At 40.9% G+C, this 14807-nt stretch overlaps 1 protein-coding gene across 1 annotated transcript in view; it reads right to left on the bottom strand.

Annotated features, from left to right (window-relative positions):
* FRS2 (fibroblast growth factor receptor substrate 2) overlaps positions 1 to 7896 on the bottom strand; it is a 50725-nt gene extending 42829 nt beyond the window's left edge. The window contains exon 1 of the mRNA XM_021544267.2: positions 7784 to 7896. The gene's annotated coding sequence lies outside the window, so the exon portion shown is untranslated. The remainder of the gene's footprint in view (positions 1 to 7783) is intronic.
* Positions 7897 to 14807: the final 6911 nt, after the last annotated feature.

Below are 14807 nucleotides of genomic sequence, written 5' to 3'. Positions count from 1 at the left end.
CATGGCTGTGGACTCAAGAAGAAGAAATGGTTATTCCCAAACAAGTGCCCTCCCTGGGTGAGGGAGGATTATTACACTGTCAGCAGCATTGCAAATGGCAGGCAAATGAGTTAAGCTTGACAGAGAAGATAAAGAGCTCTGAAACATTCAAAATGCTTATGATGATAAAGAACACTTAAAGGAAATGCAGGACTGAATGAAGACACATAACAAGCCATGAAACTCTACAAAGTTTACAGCAACCTAAAATATAGGAGATGTAGAGATTTCTATGAATGTTGCACCCTTTGGGATTAGCAGGAAGAGGGTAGAGAAGTGGGAAGATGGTTGCAGGAAGCAGCACTGCAAAGGCAGGAGAGGGTCCAGGCTGTGACAGCCAGGCAAGTTTCCCAACATCACACGTCCACTCATTCCCACAAACCTAAAGCAGCTTAGTTATGCATTTTATAAAAAGCCCACCTATGCTTGGAAAATTTAAATTATTTTTAATTGTATTATTGTACAATTACAGGTGTACAACAGCAACTACCTTCAATTACAACTTTTGTGGTGATTTAAAAACAAGATCATATTTAAACTAAAATTTGTGTTCTAGCTACATGCTTCGATCAGTGTGGAGTTACTGAAAAAGACAGCTACAAAGTAGTCCAATACCCTCTATTTGTGATGGTTGCCTGAAAATGCTAACTTCGTTGAGTGACATAAAGGGGAAAAAAGGTCCCCTTGTGTTTCAAACATAAGGGGAAATAAAAACAACAACAACAACTGTGCTTTAAAGGAGTAATTCAAAGAGATTAAAAAAAAAACCACAGTAATAACCTACAACAAATGCTAAGATGTCAGAAGAATCTTAACATATTTCCCTGAAGAGGTAGCCCTCCCTGTGTTTGTTTGGTATCTTAATTTGCCTTGGGTTTCAAAACCCTAGGCTTGCCAAGAGCTATTCCATTCAAAACCTCAGGAATTCCATTACTAGTTTTCAGCTAAATTAAAGGAAAATAGAAGCATTCAATGCATGGCAGAAGTATGCACAAAGTGTTTGTTGATACTCATAAATAGACTGAAAAATTTAGCCATGTCTGATGGATAACTGCTGCATAGTCAACTCAGTTTTGCTCTGCCATGCTGCTAAGCAAAAAGCTACACTGCTGTCAGCTCAGACAAGCTCAGCATAACATTGATACATTGCTACCAAAATTGAACACAGCACTAGATTGTTCATGTCTCACTTCAAATTTAAATATAAACTAAAGTTTTCATTTCTCCAGGAGAAAAATAGGAAATAGTGTGAGTTCCCTCTTTAAACCAACTGCTTCAACATCTCCATCAGGGAAAAATGTCTTACTGCCCTAAAGCATGGCAAAATCAGTCAACTCCCCACCCTGTCAAACATCTTGCAAGTAACAAAATAAAGACATTTCATCTCAGAAATTAATCTAGTATTGTGCTGATTGATATTTTTCCAATATTCACACAATTGGGTCTCTTCCAAATCCTATTTTATGATTCTCAGCAAGCAGTATCACTACAATCACATTTGCCCAATAAATAATTGTAAGAATGAAATGTCCCCACCTGCATATTGTGCCAGGTGTCATACTATCACACAAGAAGGTAATATCCCTGTGCAAAGCATTTAAGAAAATCTTTGTGAAAGACAAATGCTTCATCTGTGTCAAGATGTGCAATCCCAGCAGGTAAGAGCTACTATGCAGTTTAACTTCTTTGGCAGCAGTGACAGGAGAACAGTGAAAATATCAACACACTATTTTAAACTGCAGGTCTCATGAGAGATCAAAGATCTGTATCTTGCATTAAAAACACAGGAATCCGGGAATATAGGATAGAGAGTTTATTTTATCCTTCGAAAGGCAGGAAATTAAAGCAACTTTTCACCACTGAGTTAGCAGCACTCAGTACATATCAGGGGTTTACAGTAACCATCACCACTGTGTGAATGACAGCAGCAACATCTCAACCCTGCCAGGACCAAAATCACGATGAAGAAAAGCCAAGGAAAAGAGTCAGTTCTTCAGACTGACAACCTGGGGCTCTAGTCTGTCCTGACTTGGGCATCCATACAGGAGAAGTATCACTATCTCAGATATGCCAATTGTCTGATAGTATTTTGCTACAAGCATTTGCTAAAAGCACAATTAATACAGTATTTGTAGATTAGATTTTTCTCAACAGAAAAATAATAAACACATGTACAAGAAAAACCTGAATAGCAAGATAAACTTGAGCAGCCTTTCCATAAGATACATATTTACTGTAAATAAAGGAAAGAAAAAGTATAAGTTTAAAACCTACATTTGGGGTATTTTTTTAAATACTGGTCCAAAAATATACCAACACAGACATGCTTCTACCTACAGCCGAAACAGAACCTAAAGATCTATTAAAAAAAAAAAAAAAAGAAAAAAAAAAAATCAAACAGCAACCAAATAAAAACAAAACAAAAAATTCCCACTTCTGTGAGAAGAAACAGCAGGTCCAGTAACTGGCTGATTCTAGAAGCTGAAGTGAATAAAGGCCATCCAGCATGGTCAGGTATGATTGTAATGCCATGCAACACAATGATTTTACATTTGCAGTATCTGAGATGAACACACTGCCTGACACAGATACTAGTATTACTTTGTTGATCGGGATTCAAGCAAAAAGTTCAGGGATTACCCTGGACCACCTGAGAAGTCAGTGACAGATTGCATATCACTCCTGTGACAAGGAGCTTCTCATCTCACTACCCCACATAGGGACATAAAAGCATTTTAGAAAAATAACAAAATAAAACATGAAATTAAAGTACTCTGAGACATGAGAAGGTCAGTAATCACCATGCCATTTCCACTAATTAGAAAAGAATGCATATAGTCAGTCCCAAGCATGCAATAATCATGAATTTTTATTGTATAAACATCAGAAATAAGTTATTAGTTCTTTTTATTTAAGCCAAGAGGTAATTATTTCTGTTGTCATTTGAAGCTTGAGGGGAAAAATGAAATTGTGGAGAATCCCATGGTTGCAGGAAGAGGGAACTCAATAAAGAGTGAACTAAATTCGCCATCATGATTGTTGCCACCCTGCCAGATGAGTGAAGATGAAGCTTTGAAAAGTGCACTATGGTTGGAGAATACATGACATACATACTCAGACATTTGTATGCACACATGCTTATACAAGAAAGCACCACACACCTGTTTATCACCAGTTCAAGTTTAAAAAGAATCTTCACATCTAGCACTGATTACACAGAAGGGCCAACAACAAAAGATGATGTAGAAACAGAAAAGTGTAAGTCTATTACAACTGCTGTTCTACAACTCACGCACAACCAAAATACCATCTGCATGCCCTACATGAAATTACACATCTCTTGACAGCAGTTTTCAGCCAACAGTTCCTCAATTCGTTTTGATAAAAAAACAGTAGCAGGCAAAAATAAAACCCATTACATTTTTACAGCAAACGTTACTTAGGAGCTGCAGATAGGTCATCTCTTCCAGCAGTAGCTACTGCCCAGTTACTCATCACCACTGAGCAAAGAGAGTCTACCACCCATACAAACTTCCAACAGAGTGAATCACATAAGAGCACATTTATCCACTTTGGGAAAAATTAATCAAGGTAACTAACCAGTGAAGGTAGGCTGAGCTAATCCTGTCCATTTAATGGCTGATTATGCCTAAAGCATGTAACACCACATATGGCTTCTCTGGTAGAAAGGATTATTACACATGGTAATCCATGACAGAGAAGGAGACACAAATGGATAGGGGGCACTCTATCTACAATTTTCACAGATATCAGGGGAGGCAAAAAACATATAAAAATCAATGCCTATCCATATCCTGAAACATTAGCTACAACCTTTATGACAGGCTGAACCACTATCCATTATAGTTACTTAGGAAGAGAAGTCACAGACTGCCTCCCCAGAAACTGTGTGAAGTTAGTATGTGTATCTTACATCAGCCTCATAATTTTAATAGATTTCTTCTGTCTCTTTAGCTACTTGTTACTGCAAAATAGCCTGGCATTTTCTTAGTGGACACTCTGATCACTAACTTTCCTTATTTAAGTATTTTAAATTTAAAAATTCAATATACATGCCAAGCAAATCCATTTGTGCAGTAATTTGATGAACACCAGTTATATGAAACAATAGATACCAAATAACTTTTTTTAATTAGTTACTATACAAAAGGTCAGATTCTGCCCCCAAAATCCCTTCAAAGCACAGAATGAAACCAGACACACACTACTCTGGTTTAAGGGGTCTTAGATGTAAATATTCCCAAGAACCATAACCAAATGATGTCTTCAAACCCTTAATGCTGTACCATCTTAACTTCAGGAATTAGGCCAGCATCAAATTTACTTGAAACTGGCATCATGTGTCACTGACACCAAAAGAAAGACACACCCTACTCCCCTTACTGCTTGCTTCCATCCCCATCTCTGCGCCAGCACAAATGTTTGTGCAGCAAACTGATCCAGCTCAAAGCGAACCCTTCCCTGCCTGCCCCTCCCCCAGGTTACTTCAATCCTCGGCCCAGCTCACCACATAACCATACAAGTATTTCCTGCACGAAGGAGGAAGCAGCAGAGCAGGGTGGAAGCAAACAGGACCATGTTTTTCAATGGTGGAGCTGGTCTGTGCCAATGTATGCCAATGCAAAGCAGGAGTAGCAGGTCGAGGCTGGAGTCCTGCAACACCAACAGATCTGTCCGCAGCCGCCTCATGGATCCTGCACCAACCAACCTCACACATGGGGGCCCGCAGTGTGCCACTCTTGCCCTTCCTCTCGGGGATCCCACCCCTCCTCACACAGCCACTGACAGCTGTGTAACTGCCGGGCGAGTCAGTTCAGGGTGCCGAGTCAAGTGAAACATAATTCTACCAAGGAAAAAAAAAATTGCTACTTTTCAGCCAGTACAGGTTTGTAAACCAGTGCCCACTGCAATCCTTACCAGTACAAGGAAGGAAGTGAAGGAAGGATGCTGGGAAGGTGGGAGGTCCAATTTTTATCAGGTTGGGATGCTGTGAACACACTCAGATACCACCACATTTAAATTTCAACTTGCCTGCAGAGCTGAATGTGACTATTTTAATCAATTTTTTTCCAAAGATTAAACCTTATTCCAATCTTTGCAGGAGCCTAAGCAGCCACAGTCGACTTGAGCACAACAAGCAAGAAGTGAGGCCAGTTCACTACATTAACCACTTTCACCCTTCATAGTCAATAAAACAAAGAGGGAGGATTAGTTTCTCTAACTTAATGATAGTTTTACCAGATAATTGTTTTAAGCATCACTGATTAAGTGACCTCAGATATTTGCATAACAAGAACATACATGGAATAAGACCACTGCAGTCATGTTAAGTATTATCTAAACCATAGTTTAGTACTTACAAGGAATTTAAGTGGCTCTGGTGATTAAAGTTATCTAAAACTTCTCCACTCAGGAGTGAATTTCACCCATTATTCAAAAAGTTGTTTTGCTTAAACTAAAGTCCCAATGATCACAGAAATTAACAAAATCAATTTCAATGAGGTCATAATCAGACACCTAATAAACACTGATGCAGCTACTTTCAAGCTAACTTTTGAACAACAAAGTATCTTAAGTAGAAGTGCAACTGTTAGCAGCAATTTTTTAACTTATAAACAATGGGATTTATAACTGAATTGTTAAATTTAGCAGAGAATTATTTTCATGCAAAGTAAATGTATGTTTATGTTCATACAGTTAACAAAGAAAAGCAACATAATAATATCAATTCAAAAGATGAAGACCTAGCAACATTACAGTTCAAGAACTGAAATGCAGAAGCAGATGCTTTTTCCTGAAAACCAGTCTTCCCAAGTGCCATACATCTTATTTCTCCAGTTAATGAAACTCTCTTACAAAGCCATATTCTTCCACAGACTACCTACCACCTGCCTACCACAGCATTTTATAAGCGCAAACTGAGCCAATTCTTCCCAGAGCTGTGTGCAATTACAGCTTTATTTATTTATTTATTTATTTACTCTTTAACAGAGTTTTTTTGTATGATGAAAAGGTGTTGCAAAGTATTCTGCCTATAAAAATTTTAGAGAAGAATAGTTCATTTTTACTACAATTCACCACCAACACTTGAGATAAGACACTGAACTGAAAAATGAGCAAAACCCTGAAAACCTATTTAACTATATATTCATACAACTGCTGACACACTGTTTCAACAAGCATTTTCAAAGCATTGTTTAAATGGAAGTAAATAAACTGAGGGACTCTCTGTCAAGGAGTAAGGTTCTTAATTTTGTTCCCTTCAGCGTGGAGTTAGCAGTACTTGGATCTGAACTGGTTATTGATACTGATACAGGTTTCCTTTCAAGTAAGTATAGACAGGTGTGCTGTTCAAATGCACTTGCTAACCAAGGAAAACAGAAAATTCATTTCCCTGGCAGTTCTGCTGATTTCAACAAAAAACCAGAATGCTTATTGTATCTGAACCTGTATATCTTAGTAACAAGACATTTTTAACAGAGCAATAAATCTTCAAAAATTAGTTTTTCATTTTGCTAAACATAAATGCACTGTAGAATTAGCAGAACAGATTAAATGACAGGCTCACAATATGGAATTATTGCTAGTGTTAACATTAAAGATTTAGTCAGAAAACTCTTTTTGCTCATTACACTAAACATCACTTTGTCACTAGGCCTTAAAGTAAAAAAAATCCAGGAGTATTTAAAAGTGACTAAATGCTTGTTAAAAATACTAATATCAAATCACACTTGGCAGTATTTGCAATACTTACTGAAATCTATCTTGATTTCTATACTATTTCTTCATTGCAATAACAGCATTACTTTCAATTCACAGTCCAACAATATCCCAAGTGATTTCTAATTATGATTATCACATCTTATGCAATGACTTTGAGCAAGATGCAGTGACCAGGAAGATGGAAAAACATGCATTTTTCTTCCAAAATTTCAAGTTTACATGAGCACTCAAGCCAAATCAGTGCCGAGACATCTTTTGACGTCTGCATGTCTTCAGCTCTATCATTGCTACATTTATGCGTAGCGATACGTCAGAGGAAGGGCAGTTTAAAATGACGAGGAAGTGAGCCCGGTATCGCTTTCATTCCTATGCACGGCACCCCTTCCAAGAGCCGGGAGGACCCCCTTCCCCTGTCTGCTCTGTCTGCCAACCCACCGCCCCGACAGAGCTCTCAATTCGCCTCAGGGCTCGCACCTCGAACGCCGCGGAATAGCAAACAACTTGTCCTGCCAGGCATGTGCCGCACACAGCTGACCGAGAGGAAGGTGCGAGGGCTTGACAGGTGACACGAGCCGAGACACAGCCATCAGACACGCCGAGAAACGAGGAGGCGGCCAGGCAGCCGGGACCGCTCCCCGCGCCAGACCTGCCTCCGACACAGCCACAGCACGGACAAATTCATCGCCTCGTCTTTTGTTTCTAAACACGAACTCCGCTCGTCCACCCCTGCTCCCGCCCCAGCCCCCGAGTAAGGCAGCCATCCCCCTCCGTGCCCGGCCTTCCCCGCCCAGAAACAGCCCCGGGCCGGAGCCCCCCGTGCCCGTGGGGGCCCAGCCCCACGGAGCTCCGGCCGGACCCGCGGGGAAAGAGCAGCAGGTCGTGGCGCGGGCCGGACAAGGGCTGCCCCGGGGCCCGGGGGCTCCCTGGGAGGGGGCGGCAGCGGAGCCGGCCAGGCACCCCGCGGGAAGCGGCCGGGAGAAGGGCGAGAGCCAGCACCCACCTGGGCCGTGAGCCCCGCGCTGCCGCCGCGCCGGGCCGCCTGTGACGGGCGAGACGGCGGCCCCGCGTCGGGCCGGGGCACAGCTGCGCCTCCGACCGCGGCAGCGACAGGGCCGCGCTCTGGGCCGGACCCGCCCGGCTCCGCTTCCGGAGCGCGGCGCGATCGCTTCCGGGGCAGCGCCGGGCGGCCGCGGGCGGCCCCGGCTGCGAAGCGTGTCTTACTGGTTCCTCGGGTTACAAATAAATAAATAAACAAATAAAGCTGTACTCGCACGCATAGCTCTGGGAAGAATTGGCTGGGTTTGCGCTAACAATTGTAGCGCTCGATGTCACGCCGTGAACTCAGGCGCTGCCGCGGTGACTCCTCGCCTACAGCCGTCGGAGTTGGGCTGTGTTGGTAAGGTTGCGCTACATGCGACTGAACACAAAGGCAGGCGCTGTGCACATTGAAAACAAAGATACAAACAAAAACAACTGATGCGGGAAGCAAGAACCAGAGGAGGTGCCACACCTGTGCAGGTCTGTGGAAACGCTTAACACTCCTTTTAGCCAGTGCAGAAAATCCCGCACGTTAGTTCCTGCTCTCGCTACCTCTGTATCACCGTTGTCTCTTCCCTCTTTACAGACCAGTACGTGTGACAGGTCTTGGACCAGATCACACTGTGATCCACAATAAATATTGAATGTGTAGGTTTTGTCCCAACATCCACAGAAACACACTGCTCACAGTCAGAGCAGCCAGCAGCCTGCATGAAATTCAGCTTTGTCTCTTCTTGTTATCCACCTGCTTTGGCCGTAATCTAACTTCTGAACTCTTCACCAAACAATGCCTTGCACCAAGTTGCTCCATAGAATAGGTCTTCTATGACCCTGACTTTCTCAGGGGGTGTGCAACTCCTCTTTTGACTTTGTTTCAGTCACCACATGATAAGGAGAAGAGAAAATCTTGCTCTCACAGTTGCTCACTTTCTTCCCTTCCCTGGACAGTTACTTCTTTGTAGCAGAAATGTTGAAAGTAAATGAATCACAGTATCCACTATCCTAAGATTCTTTTAATCCGTAGGTTGTGAGAGCTGAAAAAGCTGAAGTCCATGCAGAAATTTTCTTCAGCTGGACATGCTTAGAAAGGTGATAATACCTAGAAAGAAAAGGGTGGAGAGAGCACAGCTGTGGTTCAGCATTTGTATCACCGCAGCTATTGGCTCCTGTGCGTGTGAGTCAGGACCGAGAGGACTAGATGGATAAAGCACAGCAAATGGGATTTTCCTATATCTGAGTCATGTAATAGGAGAAGTCACGTAGCAAATGCTGTCGTCTAACATACAGTATCTGCTCCTATGCCATAAACATAATATACCAACGGGCTACAAAGCAATAGGCTGTTCTTAAACATCTGCAGGATTCCTTGTGACCTTCAGGTCACAAGACTTGCCTTAAAGTCTGTTCAGATGCAGTTGTTGATCGTGATCTGTCAGTGCACCTTCAACTAAGTACTGTGCCTCGCAATTTTTCCCTAGTCTTTTCAGCAGTGTCTGGATGAGCAAAGAACAAAGTTTCAATGTGTCTCTTCTTCTGGGTAATTTATTTATTTTCTCCTCCCTCTAGCGCTCACCACATCTTCATCAGTTCATTTAAATGGCTGCACTTAAATTATGTCAGGATTTGTATTAAATTAGGATAGCACAGCATCTCTTTGACAGTCAAGTTCAACATCTTCATCAAAGGTGAAGTGCTGTGTTTGTTCATGTGTGAAATTGGTCATCCTTACTGTTTACCTGAGTGATACCTTACCCAGCTCACTCATTTTCTGACAGACCAATTCAGTATTTAGATACTGGGCCTGCGTTTTGTGGCTGTTATAGATCTTTCTCCAGGGCATTTTCTTGCTTCTTGAGACCTTGCTGTGTTGCATTCCTGGTGGGAATTTCTGTTCTGTTTCAGGTCTGTCCAGATGCTGCATCAATTACAAGTCTTTCGAAGATTACATAGCTGCTTACAGACTTCTGTAAATTATGAGTTTTTATTGTTTTACGTCCTTTGATGGCATCTTCATTTCTAGTAGATCTTGCTAAACTTTCTTTATGTCAGCTTTGAAGTCAAAAGCCTTCTGTGTTATTTCACTACAGCTCACATTCTCTCTTTTTAAAAATTAGGTGCTGCTACTATCTTTAAAGCTTTTCCAAAAATGTTTCATCCATAGATAAATTTTTTTAAATTATTATTTTAGTAAGGAAACTTTTCAAATCATTTGCTTCAGCATTTCTTTATATGGTATTATACAGTCACTACAGGGTGTGCTAAATGTATGGCTTTTCTGAGGCAACAGAATTTAAAAATTAGGTCATACAAGTATTTTGAAAATATTTGTAGTGTTTTAAAAGGGAATAAATTTGAACTGCATCAGATATACCATAGATTGTATTTCCAGAAATTCTTATTGCACTGTCCAAAAGTATTTCAGTGTTGATTCATAGACCACTCTTGTTCCAGATCCTGAATTCTTTACAAGATGATACCTGACACCTTTTGGTGCCTTTTATAATGAAATTTGGACTCTCCAGATCAAGTGCTTTTGCCCTGGGCCTACGATGATTTAGGCAATATTCAGTTCTGTAAGCAGGAACACAGTCCAGTCACATACATATTAACAGCAGATTTGTTTTTCCCCCTGCACTGAGCACTGGTGAGGCCTCACCTCAAGTCCAGTGCCAGTTCTGGGCCCCTCACTGCAAGCAAGGCATTGAGGTGCTGGAGTGTGTCCAGAGAAGGGCAGTGGAGCTGGGGAATGGTCTAGAGGACAAGTCATATGAGGAGCAGCTGAGGGAGCTGGGGTTGTTTTGCCTGGAAGAAAGGAGGCTCAGGGGAGACCTTATTGTTTTCCATAACTACCTGAAAAGAGGCTGTAGTAAGGTAGGGGTCATCCTCTTTTCCCATGTAACTGGCAACAGGACAAGAGGAAATGGCCTAAAGCTCCACTAGGGGAGGTTCAGGTTGGACATCAGGAAGAATTTCTTCATGGAAAGGGTTGCTAACGATTGGAATGGACTGACTGGGAAGGTGGTGGAGTCACCAATGCTGGAGGTGTTCAAGAAGTGACTGCACTTTATGCTATGGTCTAGTTGACAAAGTGGTGATTGGTTACAGGTTGGACTCAGTGATCTTAGAGGTCTTTTCCAACCTCATTGAGTCTGTGATTTATCAGATTAAAACAGTGTTTTCTTTTTTATTTTGTATTCTTTCTTAATATCTGAATCTGTCAAAGAGAGGACTCTTGGGGAATCAAACGCCAAATTCTGCATTCTGTTTCTGCAGTTTCCTTTTCTATGCTGTTCAGAGATTCATGGCAACAAACTTATCAAAGCCACCAAGTGGAGACTTATATCACTTTTTTTCAAGAACTTTGGATCCTTTTGCATTTAATGTGTAGTTTTTCTTATCCTCAGGGAAGTCTTTTCTGACCGGTATGAGATATGTCTACACCAGCACAAAGCCTGGATATGTTCTTGGAGATGAATATGGACTCAGATCCTTAATGTTTCAAATATAACTTCTACTCTTGCAGTAAACATAGGAGAGTATACCGTTTCTCTTAAAAATAAAATCACAGGAACAGTCTCATGACCAATCACAGAAGTTTACAGTTGCTTTGTTTCGTAACACAGAAGGCCTTTGATATTCCTGTAGGCACCACCTGACAGAGCTATAGTGAGAGCTGTACTATGAACACTCCTGGTTTATGACTGCAGTGAAAGCATGTTTCTGGTTGAAATCAGTGCAGAATCTTGTGCACTTTCTCTGCTATAGAAGGCTACCTGCAGTAATTGTATTCTGACCCACACTTTCCAAAATCCATTTGACACTAACAAACCCTTACTAAAAATTAAAACCCACACATTCAGACTATGAAAACATTTCAAAAGCTGGAAGAAAAATTTACAAAGGGAGACAGTTAGACTTAGTGTGCTAGCTGAACTTAATTACTGCAGTCACATCACATTCTGCATCCCCTCATGTGTGGTATGTTAAGTAGAATAACCCTTTGTACACCACATCAAGAAGTTTTTGTTTTCACAACCAAACAAACCCCCTGCATATAGTAAGGACCATACAGCAGCTACTTAGGCCAGATCCTGCCCTTCTTATGAAAGCACACATCCACAGTATAGTTAATATTTGGGGCTTTTTTTTCCAGAAGGAAGTGCAAGGTTGAGCTAGTTTAAACTAGTAGTTTACTGCTTCATTGAATATTGTCATTAGTTGTGATTTCACTTTAAAGTGAAAAAGAAAGTATAAATCCAATAATATATAGAAGTGTCTTGCAGTTGGACATTTTAATTCACATAGTGAATTTTTTCCTGAAATGACTACTGGAATATGACAAACTTTCTGTTCTTACAGGGAAAAGTGGAGCAGACCTGGTCATTCAGGAATTCTTCTGATGACTACATGTATTGCAATTTGGTTTTCCTCAGTTTTATAAATTGCCTTGTCCTTGTACAACTAAACCTCTAACAAGGTTAAAGGACACATGAATTCTAAGTAATATTCTATGAAGGACAGGGTAGTTGTGACAGTTGGTCAGTAAACTTTGAAAGATAATACGAGTTGCAAAAATGGAACTTTAAACTTAGGTATCCCCTCTGACCTCATTTTAGTCTGAGCTGCTGTCTGAGGTGTTATGTAGTTTATTCTTAGAGATGCTAGATGTTTGGTCCTTTATCATTTGAATATTGAGAGCCTGAAAAACATCATTCAAAGTGAAGCTGATTTTTGGGCCTCACGAGTATATATACTAATTCAGTTCTCACAAGTTAATATTCTTTGTAACCAAATTGAACTCGTTTCATTTTCCTAAAAAGGCTGTCATAAGCAGTTCCTGTAACTTTTTGGTGTTTGTTTCCCTGGAGAATCATCACTTTGTTGAATGTACACATGTCTGTCTCTAGGTTATCACTCCTGTATTTTGTGCCTTTTGGGGGACAGAATAGAGGCCTCTCACAGGAGGAAACATCTGGTGATTTTAAATCTCCACATGCAGCATGTGCCTTTTGCCTTATTCACTTAGTGAGTAAATACTTAGATATTCTTAGGGCATTTGTCATTGTGTTAGTTGATACTTCATTATCATTAGTGGAATTATGTCTGTGCTTCTTTGGCAAGAGAAGCAATAGAGTTTCATCTTGCTTACAAGGAAATGTGGGTTAGGTCTGCAGCAGGTCTTGGTATTGCACAGCTCAGATTTGTGGCAGTTAACAAATTGAATAACCTTTGGTGCTGGGTGAATTCAATTGCATCTGGTTCTCTGTCCAGGTTTCCTGTGTGGTGTGTGATGGAAGAAAGTGGACAAAAAGATCACTTGGGATCCACTATGAAAAAGATGCTGGCTAAACTTTTCACTGTGAAATGGCATTTATGTGACTGAAGTCACAGTGACTGGGGAATAGTGCTAAATAATCTTGGCAAATGCTGGGCTTGTGTCAGTTGTCCCCTGTGAACCAGTATTACAACTGCTATTGGAAAACTTGTGGGTGGATTGTGCACCTTTGCCTCAGCCATGACAATGCTAATTCAGGAATGTTCAGTTAAGTCCACACTGCAAGTTCATAACCAGGACACTGACAAACACTCAATTTTGCCAACATAGCAAGTCTTTCAGTGTTTCTGTGCAGAGGCAGAGCAGGCAGGAAAGTACAGATGCAAAACTTAAAAGTGTGTCCCTCAAAGTCCTCAAAGTAACAGAGTCATCAAGAGCTGCTTGCTCCACTAGGTGTTAATGTTAATGAACTTTTTTTGCTAGACACCTTTTGTGCAGAATGTATATATTCAAGGCTGGGAAAAGCCATCCTGTCTTTTTTCCTGTAGTCCAATGATTAGAAAGCCTGAAATTCACCTGTCGGGGATATGGGTTTCATTTCATCCTCAATCTGTGAATTTATAAATTAGTATTTTCCACATACTCAGTGTGTTCTACAGCCATCATAGAGTTACTACAGCTGCCTTCAGCTCTGAAATAAATCCACTGAAATTGTTTCATTGATCATGTGGACTGAACTTTTGGGAGTAGAATTAGCTTGCTAAGAGGTACATGAATTTGCGGAATATAAGCACTTTCATAGCTGGAAAACAATTGAGTGAGAATTTTAGAGACAATAATTTGAGATTTATGGAACATAAGTGTTCATTTTCAGTATTTGAGCCCTCTTGTTGGAATAGTCAGCAAGACTTGTCTCAGGTCATAGAAGCTAACCAGTGACAGAGAGGTGGTGTGAGGCTTTAGCATACAGACAAATATGTCAGACTGTGGAAAAATCAACATGGGTTTTCATAGATAGAGGAGCTTTCTCATAATTATTAAGTTCTTTGACAAAATCAACAAACTGATAAACCAGGGTGATGCATTCATTGTAGTGATTTCAAAAGAGCCTCTGGCACAGTCTCTCAGCAGCGCTGCTGAGGAGTACTGGCTGTCACAGGCTAGGAAGGAAGCCTCTCCTGTGAATTAGTAACTTGCTGAAAGAGAAGGGTTAACAATGTAGCAATAAATAGTCATTTTTTACAATGTGGGAGAGTAGATTGGACTCCCACAGGGATTCATGCCGGGACCTGCACTAGTTAGCATACTCAGAAATGGTCTTGGAAAGAAACTTGAGTAAAAGCAGCAGCACAGTTTGCTGCTGATGCAAAATCCTGTGCAGTAGTCCTCTATGAAGCTGACAGCAAGTAGTTTCAAAAAGATCTCCTTCTGCTGAACAGCGTGGGTCTTAGACCAGAAGTGGAAATTTGTTTTCTAAATGTGAAGTAATGCGGGCAAAACCAATAAAGGAAATAAAAGCAAAGCAGTGCACTATCAGCTAGTACATTGAATGGAATATAGTGGCCTTTGGTTATGGTTTACCCTAGCCAATGATTTACAAAAAGCTGAATATATATCAAAAAAGACTGTGCTGTACCTGACCTGTTCTTTCTAGCCTTGACTGTTTAGTCCTAGTCATTAAGACCAGAATCAGGTTGGGAATACTTGTGTA

Source organism: Lonchura striata, chromosome 5 (assembly GCF_046129695.1).
Source record: "Lonchura striata isolate bLonStr1 chromosome 5, bLonStr1.mat, whole genome shotgun sequence".
Lineage (NCBI taxonomy): Eukaryota > Metazoa > Chordata > Aves > Passeriformes > Estrildidae > Lonchura > Lonchura striata.
The sequence above is the reverse complement of the archived record's forward strand: the minus strand, read 5'-3'. Positions and strand labels throughout refer to the sequence as shown.